The following is a 10,052-nucleotide window of genomic DNA, read 5'->3' as shown; positions in this document are numbered from 1 at the left end:
TAATTAGTCCAGTAACACTGATATTGAAACTCCCACGTTCATTATTGTAGGGTGTTCACTTCAGAACGCATGGAGATGACCGCTGTCGTGGACTGTGAGATTTGGCAGTTCGTTCCCACTTGAATGTTCATTTTCACGCAACCACAGGCAGGTTTTGTAAACACATCTGTTTGTCCTCTGTGTAAACTTTTGATGTGCAACATTAAAAATAAAACTGTTGTTCTTTTTAAACATACATAATGAAGCATAGTGAACAGAATAAAAAAGTAGTGACATCTTAGGTTTCTTACATTAACAGTAATAATTAGGCAAATTAACCTGTACTGGAGTACAAGAATAATGCCGCGTCGTCTCCATATATCATTAATTTATAAGGTTGCTAAATTTTTCTTTGGGAGACGGAGCTTTAGCTGCAATCTTTTAGCATTTGATTGCGCTTTTAGGATCCCTGCATTATATTGACATTTTAAATCGAGTCAGTGGGAAACATTAAAGAGTTAGTATTTTAAATACTCAGATAGCTAGCATAGTTAATAAGCTAGCTGCAGCCGCTAATAGTATAAAAGATCAACATAGCTGCTGTGAAGCCTCGAGGTTCACAGTGTTACACAGTCGCTGAGATTGCCGTGGCATTAGCCAAGGAGCATACCCTGGTTAACCTGCCTTTTTAATTAATAATTTACCAAACTATAATTTACCAGATGAACTTCATGTTTTATTCACTAAAGCTTGAAACTAGTTACTGGTCAATCAATTGAGAAGGGCTCAGCTTAAAGCCACTACTGCTCATCAAAAGAAAAGACTAGATGCATTTTGGCCATGTCCGTGTTTGGGTCGGACCAAGGACACACGAGGTGATGTTTCCCTCCCGACCCCAATCTGGGTAAGTGTCAGAGGATGGATATGAAACCTGAAAAATAGTTCTGAGACTTAGAATAACCATAAATGACAAATACAATTCTAAATCCCATTTATGGGTCGGATTGTTTGGTTAAGGTCATTCTAAACCAGATTACCTACCCCTGCTGAAACAATTTTAGCAATTTTAAAACAATGCATGTTTAAAGCAGCTGCACCTTGGCTGAACTTGTCAGAGAAACGAGGCCACTGTGGAGCTGCCTTGGCCTTACTTCTACATTCATGGTTTATACTGTCTACGGCTCCAGCTGATAAAGTCTGTAGCTGTGTCTGCTGGTGGCAGCTGTGTTTCAGGTGATAAGAAAAAAGAAAATCTTGTAAATTTAAATGGCTTGACAGGTATAATAGTCAGCAAGGAGTAGGTGTTATTGAACAGTTAATTTAATTTTAAAAAGCGCAGAAGATTAATACAAACAGTGGCTAACACACACACACACACACACTCAAATATTTCCATATATTATGAATATTTTTACAATATTTTATATTTTTAAGCCACATGAAATAAACCATCATCTCAGATTTTCCTGTGAGTAATAACTAATAAGAACCCAACATAGCAAATAGAAAAAGGCTATGTACTGTTATCTTACTTGCAAATGCAGTTAATGATGCTCTTTTCCCCTGGCTCTGTCCTCTGTGTTAAAAAAAAAGAGAATATTTTTACTTGTAGCATGCCTCTCACCACTACAAAAAAATTAAGCACTTATCGGGGGAAATGCGAATATGTCAGAGTATTTCAGATTAAAAAGTTTGTGTTTACAGTTGTATATATCCATACTTGTCAATGGCACTTTTGTTTGTATATATTGAAAAGTGAATTCTAAAAAGCTGTCGTAAACTTATGGAAATAGAGACATCACAATGTATTTCTATTGTTTGGTGATACTTTGAAGCGCTCCGACCTGTAAACGAGTGCAATTTCGACACGTTCTGTAATAGTTGTGAACAATTAGTCAAACTGGAGACCCAGTGAAGCCAATTCTACCTTACCGAGTTATTCCATGTTTAGGACCTTAGAGCTTTGAGCTGTAATTGTTTGAGTATATATGGACCGAGAACAACTTCGACTACTGTCATGATGTGTACAGTTTGTGATAACTTTTGTAACAATTTAAAGTAAATATTTGGGATATAATTTATTGTATCTGTTTCATATGTATTTTAAACACATAAATAAAAAAAATATCAGTAAATAACAGTATGTCTCACTCTGTCTGGGCAGGAATTATATTAGTCTTCTAGTGGCTAAAGAAATCAAAGTATATAAAAGGTGTCTAAAGTAAAAGGGGGCATTCATAAAAACCATACTTGATTTAAATTTGGAAAATCCCGATGTGCACTGTGCTCCTTGATCTTTAAGTAACCAGAACGTGCTACAGAGAGGCATGCATATATAGCAAAAGTACTGGAGAGATGCACAAGGAAACAACCTTGAAGGGGATAGTGACCAAAGTGAAATCAGGTAGATTTCTTTTTTTATAATCATAGTTTTTTGTGTGTGTGTGAGAAAATAAAGTTTTAAGAGGACTTTTTAAGGTCATGTGGAAAAATGAAGTACAGCCTTCTATAAAAGCAGCAATTCTAGTTATTTGATGGTCTGGAGCATTCAGGTGTGTGTTAGAAATTCTAAGGATGAAAGACCTCAGTGAGGATCTTAGCGAAGCAGCTGTTAATGGCCATCAGTCCATGAAGGGTTATAATTTCCAAACAATTTCAGCTCCATCATTTTACAGCGAAAAAGATTATTCACAAGTGGAAAACATTCAAGACAGCTCCCAATTTTCCCAAGAGTGCAAATTCACACTAAGGTCAGGCCATGCAGTGCTCAGAGAAATTGCAAAAATCCGAAGAGCTACGTTTCAGACCCTATAGTCCATAGTTAGCATGTTAAATGTTACGTTTAACCTTAGCGTGGCTTAGGTTTGCAAAGCTGCATCTGAACAAACCACCAGACCTCTGGAGCAATATCATTTGGATACACAAGACAAAAATGGTGATATCTGTAAATTAAACAAAGCACAGTACCTTATGTGGCAAAAAAACAAAAACAAAAATGGAGCATATCAGCACAAACTCTTTTAACTCTATTAACTGCCAGGCACACTAGTGGAGGGGTAATGATTTGGGCTTGCTCTGGGTTTGATTGTTCTGCAACGACAGGAGCCAGGCACCTCGCAGTCATGGAGCAGACCACGAACTCCAGTCAGATGTCGAGTCCTCTGTCCAGGAGCTAAAGCTTAGCTGAATCTGGGCCATGCAACAAGACACAGCAGCAAATATACAACAGAATGTCTGAAAAAGAAAAGAATCAAGGTGTAGCAGTGATCCAGTCAGAAGTCCAGAGCACAGCCTGATTGAAATGTTGTGGTCTGGACCCTAAGAGAGCTGTGCATAAATGAATTCCTGCAAACTGAAACAATACTGTAAAGAAGAGTTGGCAAAACTCCTTCACAACAATGTGAGAACCTGACAGTCATACAGAGAAGAATTACTTAATAAAGTTCTTCTACAAGCTATTGCATAACAGGGTGTTGTTCTTCACTTTTTGTTTTTCACAAGACTGCAGAGTGAAGGCTCTCTTTGGCCTGACTGTATTTTGAGAATTCATCTTTGGAAAGAAAAGGTTCTGCGGGAACTGTGGGTTTATTGATATGTTTGCTAATGTAGGGATTTCAACCTGAGCTTTAAACAAGTTTTTGAAACGTTTCAAAACTGGGTCGCAACTACATCACATACATACAAGAGCACACACTGTCTTTATACACAGGACCAACAAGTATAGAAATTACATCTATATTGTTGCTGCATTGACTGGTAACACTCAAGTGGTCAAATTAAACTTGCTGAAGTAAATAAAGCAGAAGGAAATCTCTGAAGCCTTTGAATGATGACAGTCACGTTGCTAAGTGCTTCTCATACATAATGGACAGAGGTCATCCGCACAGTACTAACTGGCACACAATGTTTGCTGACGCAAACCTGTGGCTTTTCAGTGTTTCTGTTAAGGCAAAAATAAAAGCAGCTTCTTATTTTCCAGGAGTAAAAAGCAAACAGCACTGTCTACATTTAAAATGTGATGAATACACAGGATAAAATGACTGACTTGTTCAGAGTGCTGAACAGCATGAATAGTAGCAGTAATAGTAGTAACAGTGAATCAAATGGTGAGAGAATAGGGGCCCTGTATCCAAACACCTGCTATTTGTGTCTGGCGTAAGTCTTGAATCACTGCTCTAATAAGAAATAATAGATAAGCACTCCAGTAAGGGATAGAAGATTCTTGCCCTTAACATCTTTAAGCAAATATAAAAAGGCCTGTGAGAAAGCTGGGTCCCTCTTCCTCATGTTACTTTCGTTTGATGGTAAAACATGAAGGGGACATTTTGAGCTCTCGTGCAGCGTGACATGCAGCGCAACTTCCTTTTGATCCATAATATTAGACAGAATCAGACAAAAGGGGGTTGTTGCATTAGTTTCCTTGGCAATGAAAGCTTCCCACTCTCTGTATGCTAAACCCGCATTTAGAGTGGAGTTGTAGCTTTAGTTAGCAATGCCTAATTGCTCCATGTGCTGATGCATGTAATTAAAGCTTCGCTATTTCCTGAATACTTATTTGTGCCGGGTATTTAACACCAGTGCACTATGAAGACTTAGGAGGAGATTGGACAGGCCTTGTGGCCAGCGCCAACAGTGCACCTGGAGGATTAGTCATTATTTGGGGTGAATTATCCGTCACAGTTTCATATAGTCGGCATGGACCTTGAAAAATATAGATGAAAGCTTCTTGTTGAACTAGCACAACACATACCTTTCCTAATATTGGTCCCTTGTGAGCGAATAATTGCCAGTGCTGAGGCTCTTCGTTAAACGTACTGAGGCCGCTTACAAAAAGCCTCAGAACTGGCAATAAAATCTCCATTTAATGAACACAATGCAACAAATTGCTGTGAAAATGTTCTGCCCAATTTTACGATTTCACTTTGTCAGGTAAGTCACATTTAGTCTTTCCCTGTCCACCCATGAGTCATCTGAGAAAAACCATGTTGCATAAAACCGCCCCCCCCCCACCTCTTTTGCAATACAACAAGAAAACAGGCAGTTAGGTCTATGAGTATGTGAGCAAATACCTCTAGTAATTTTGCTTGTGTGCACTATCACAGTGATTTCCAATTAAACTGACATGTGACACTTAAATATGATTGTTTTGGGGTGGCATAGAGGTGAAGTGGTTAGCATCGTCACTTCACAGCAAGAAGGTTCCAGGTTTGAATCCTTTGGATGGCTGGGGCTATGCAGAGTGTACATCTGTACCACTGTGGGTTCTATCAATGTCCTCCTGCTTCCTCTTGCAGTCCAGAAACATGCATGCTAGCTTAATTGATCATTGTAAACTGGTTATTCTCTGTTAGCCCTGCAATAGATGAGATGAGATAGCGTTTATTTGTCAGTTGCAGTTGCCTTGCCAACCGAACATACAATACACAAACATCACATTGGGGAGACAGGTCAGGCTAGGTAGCAAGGGGGAAAAAAAACATCGAAATGTGTAACACAAAAGCATAATACAGGAATGCACAGATATCAACACAATAAAACACAGACAAGCAACATGGGAGAGTATTCCAGTGTGTACAGCTGATCTGGGACCGCTGCAATCTTCGATTGCGCCTCCAGCTGATCCGGTGTCCACATCCGATGGGAGGTAAGCATGGGAGGAAGCGTTGGATCCGGGGTAGGGAGGGTGATAGTGAGGGCGTGTACGTGCTTCGTGTGTGTGTGTGTGTGTGTGTGTGTGTGTGTGTGTGTGTGTATCCCATGTTCAGCTGAGAGAAAGTGTTACCACGCCCGGTTAAGCGTCAGTCAACAGTCTCCAGTGGACCCTGGTGGCCTGGAGGAGGTACAAAGAGTTCTGACATCATGTTCTAGTCAGCTTCAACCTTGGCAGGCCTTCAGCTGGCGCCAGGGGGGCCAACTGCATCCAATTTTCCAGTTGGTCTAATGTCCATCACTGGTCACCAGTTCTCTCAATTCCCATTGTTCTTCTCCAAGATGTTATCCATATTACAGAGCCATGAGCTTCTCCAAGATCTTATCCATATTCCATATTGCGTTCAAAATACAGTCTAAGTACTCACAGCCCTGCCAATCATCTATCATGTTTGCCAGCCTTATGGGATTTTGAACAGCTGTAGCCGCTTCTTGTTCTTCGATAAGCTAGGTCCGAACCAGCTCCAATCAGCCCGAACTCTCTTATCATGGTTCCAAATTGATAGATGTCGTTCATTGTCCTCCATCGACAGTGTCGCCAGACACACGACGCAACCGACCATCGAGTATCTGGCAGCAAACGTCTCCGCAGGACAATCGGGCTCTCGCAAGCCTAGCAGGGTGTCAATTCCATTACGGGACCAGTTGATCAAATCCATAATTCTTTAGGTTTTAGAGAACAAGACTGGGAAACTCTTTGAGGGTTAGAGTTAGACGAGACTAGACAAACACATAGAAGCAGCAGCAGGGAAGATAAGGGAGGGAGGGGGGGAAAGATGAGTCCGCCTCCCCTGAGAGCCAAAGAGGGAGATTAATGAAGCGTCCAGGTGTACCCCACCTCTGGCTCCATGACTGAAGAAAATGGATGGATGCCTATTTTTTAATGCTTTGATGAAAATCCTTTGCAGTCAATGACTGTATGAAGTCTAGGACCAGTGGACTCCAAGGAAGGCTGTATTTCATCCATTGAGAAACCCTCTGCATTTCACGAAGGCATCTCTTAATCTAAAACTTTGATGAGGATATGCCAACGTCCTAGAGAGCATTCTTGACTTGAACAGATGTTTAAGTGGTTTTAATTAACTATGAACATAGTTCTGTCATCATGCACTTTAGTTGTCTTGTGTGGTTTTCCAGATTTTTGGTGTTGCATTGCTGGCCAGTGGATTACTTCTTTTTTTTTTTTACCTGATTGATAATTTGGCCACTTCTAAAGTTTTTGCTGTCTTTCCGATTTATTTACGGTAGGTTTATTTAATTTTTTATTTTTAGCCTAATGACAGCATCCCTCACTTTACAGTACAGTGAGAAGCTGTAAAATGTAAATATATCCATTTGCATCAACTTCATGTTATTATGTTAGCTTCATTTGTCATGACGTAACAAGGAAACAGACCTCACTTTATCTTCATGATTACAATTCATCCAAAAAAACAAAACAAAACCAAAATAATACAGCAGCGTTCAGTGCCAACACATGAATAGTTATCAAAACTAATACATTTTCAGATTGTAAGAGAGACAACAAAAGTTTTGTATGGCATATGTCTGACTGTAAAAACAATCTATAATAAAAAAAAGCGTATACAGTACAACACAGTACTGCAAAGTTATTATGAAATGTAATATTTGTTAATTAACAACCGGTTGTTAGAGAGTCAGGAAGGTTGACACTGTTGCTTTATATAAAATGTGGCTGGTATCACAGTCGCTGGTATTTATCTAATTTCCCACCCAGCTGAAGAAATCACTGCTCTGCTTTATACTGGTGCAATTTTCCACAGGGCATTGGATACAAAAGGTCAAAGGTCAACTCATTAATGGCAGGGTAGAGGGGGGTGCTTCTATTATAAGAACAATTACAGTTAAAGGGGTAAGTAGGCAGACAGTTATGTAATGCCACCACCCATTAAAGCCTAACAGGCATTTTTATAGCTTTCGGTGCCTCCATTAAAAAATGCATGGCTCTCTGATCAGACATGTAATCCTCTCTGTAATGCATATGGTAGGAAATAATATAATTCAGGTATTAAATTGGTGGTGTGAAAGAGTTCCGGCAAATTATCTATAACAGTATTACAAACAAGAAGGCACGAAAGGCATCAACACAAAGCAGCAGCTAATTTTCAATAATTCAGTTCCGCTGAAGTAATAGATCATCTTCATGGAGTGACTATAAACCCACCCACACACAGGAACATCAGCTAAAACTCGACTGTGCTCTCTTGTCTGGGTATGGAGGATGTTAAGTGTTTAATTGAAGATCACGGACATAAACTCGTACTTAGCGTATTTGAGTGAATGTTGTTTCTCTTCCTCTGTTGATGATTTTTCTGTGCTGTCAAGGTTAAAGGTTTTTGTTTAATTTTTTAAAAGAAAACACCCCACATGTCTTTTGTTTACTTAATACCTTATTTAAAATATCAAAAGCCATCTCTGATCAGAGAGGAAGGCTTGTGAAGCTTGCTTTATGGAGCATTAGACGGAGGCTGCATAGAGGGAAATATATTGATGTAGATGACTATAAATAGATGATTTACCCCGTGGATAAAAGCAAAGGAATCTTCTCTCATTAGTCTTCCTCCTTCAGTTGATGTGTCTTGACACAAACATTCATCTCATGAATAACTGTGACGTGGATTAATATTTGGATCAGCAGTGGAACCTTTTACCCTAAACGTGTGAATGTGAAAGAGCCCAAAAGATAAATCTTTTACTTGTTGTGTTTTCAGAGGATACTCAAGGATAATAGACAGACTGGAAAAAATATGAAGTATGAAGTCCTTGTTAACATTCAGTGGTGATCTTGAGCAACAGCTCTCCAGACTACAACAGAAAAAAAGAAATAGTGTTCATTTTAAGAAAAATGATTGGAATGTGGAGATTATAGTTGTCCTTTCAAGTCAAACATCTGCCAAGTCTTCTTTACCCTCTACAAAATGCTGCCAATAATAGAGACCAGGGGGCACCTGGTGTCTGTGAACATCTGGAGACTGGTCACAGACTGCCTTGCAACCACCAGTCACTAGTACAAAGTGTTTATGTGGTTCATGCCCTGTCAAGCTGCGAGTGGTTGGTGGAGATTACTGGAAGTCACTACATGGAATCAGTATATGGTGCTCCACCATAAACCTCTTTGTGATTGTTTTGATAGCTAGCAGATTGCTGTTGTTTTAAGACGCCGATTTGTCTGCAAACACTTGCCAACGTCTCTCCGAGTGGTTGTGAAACCGGAAAAACAAAACAAACCTGTAACAGACACCATTCGCCTAGAAAGTAAAGCGAAGCTTTTACTTTGAAGGTGAACATTCTTCAGCTGTGACCTCTTTTGGTCAAGACCAGGGGTGGGGGAACTCCAGGCCTCAAGGTCCAGTGTTCTGCAAGCTTTGGATGTCTACTTGATGCAACACGGCTGATTTAAACGGCTAAATTACCTCCGCAACATGTCTAGAAGTTCTCCAGAGGGCTGGTAATAAATTAGTCATTTGATTCAGGTGTATTGACCCAAGGTGATGGGTGGTCTAAAACCTGCAGGACATCAGCCCTCGAGGCCTGGAGTTCCTTAACCCTGGTCTAGACATTGCAAAAAAAATCTGCTGCTGAACCAAGAGGCTTACAAATACCTACCTTTACAGGCCATATTATTATTTCAATATTTAATATTTTTCATGTGTTATTCATTTGTTTTGCTGGCATTTCTTTTACAGTTTGATGTCCTCGTTTTGTAAATAGAGGGTTCGTTCACTTGAGCATACGTTTGGGGCAAACAAGGTAACACAGAGTGGCTTTGCTATATGTGAACAGATTGTGCCCCTCAAAAGGTCCATTAAATTCAACTTAGTTCAGAAAATATTGTTGCAATATCCACCTTAATGATTGTTATTACCATTATAAGTGGAAAACAGCAGGTTGGTGTGGGTTGGGGAATAAAATGCACTCTTAGAGCTCCATCATTGTTGAGGGGCCAGAGGACTTGGCTCAAAGACAAGCATGCAAGCCCTTATGTGTATTAATAAAAAATAATGTACCTCTGTTTAAATAATACACCACCAACAGCCCATGATTAATTATTACACGGCACAAGAACACTTTTTATGAGACTGCTAAATGCTGCTTCTGTCACGGTGGGGATCGCTGGTGTGTTTGAGGTGTGGACAAAAACGCAGACACGAAAGAAAGGTTAAGTATAACAGAAAGCGAGCCGTTTATTTAAACTGAAATCAAAACAAAAAAAATAAGGCAAAACAAACTGGAGAAAAACTAACACATGAAAACTGTGACATGAACATGGCCTGAACAGGAACATGAAAAACTAAGACATAAATAAGCATGAACCAGAGTCTGCGGGAAAAACCCGAGACATG

The sequence above is a fragment of the Diplotaxodon limnothrissa genome, linkage group LG17 (genome assembly GCF_057381915.1).
Source record: "Diplotaxodon limnothrissa isolate DT_005_m linkage group LG17, D_limnothrissa_male_GT1.1, whole genome shotgun sequence".
NCBI classification, from domain to species: domain Eukaryota; kingdom Metazoa; phylum Chordata; class Actinopteri; order Cichliformes; family Cichlidae; genus Diplotaxodon; species Diplotaxodon limnothrissa.
The sequence above is the reverse complement of the archived record's forward strand: the minus strand, read 5'-3'. Positions refer to the sequence as shown.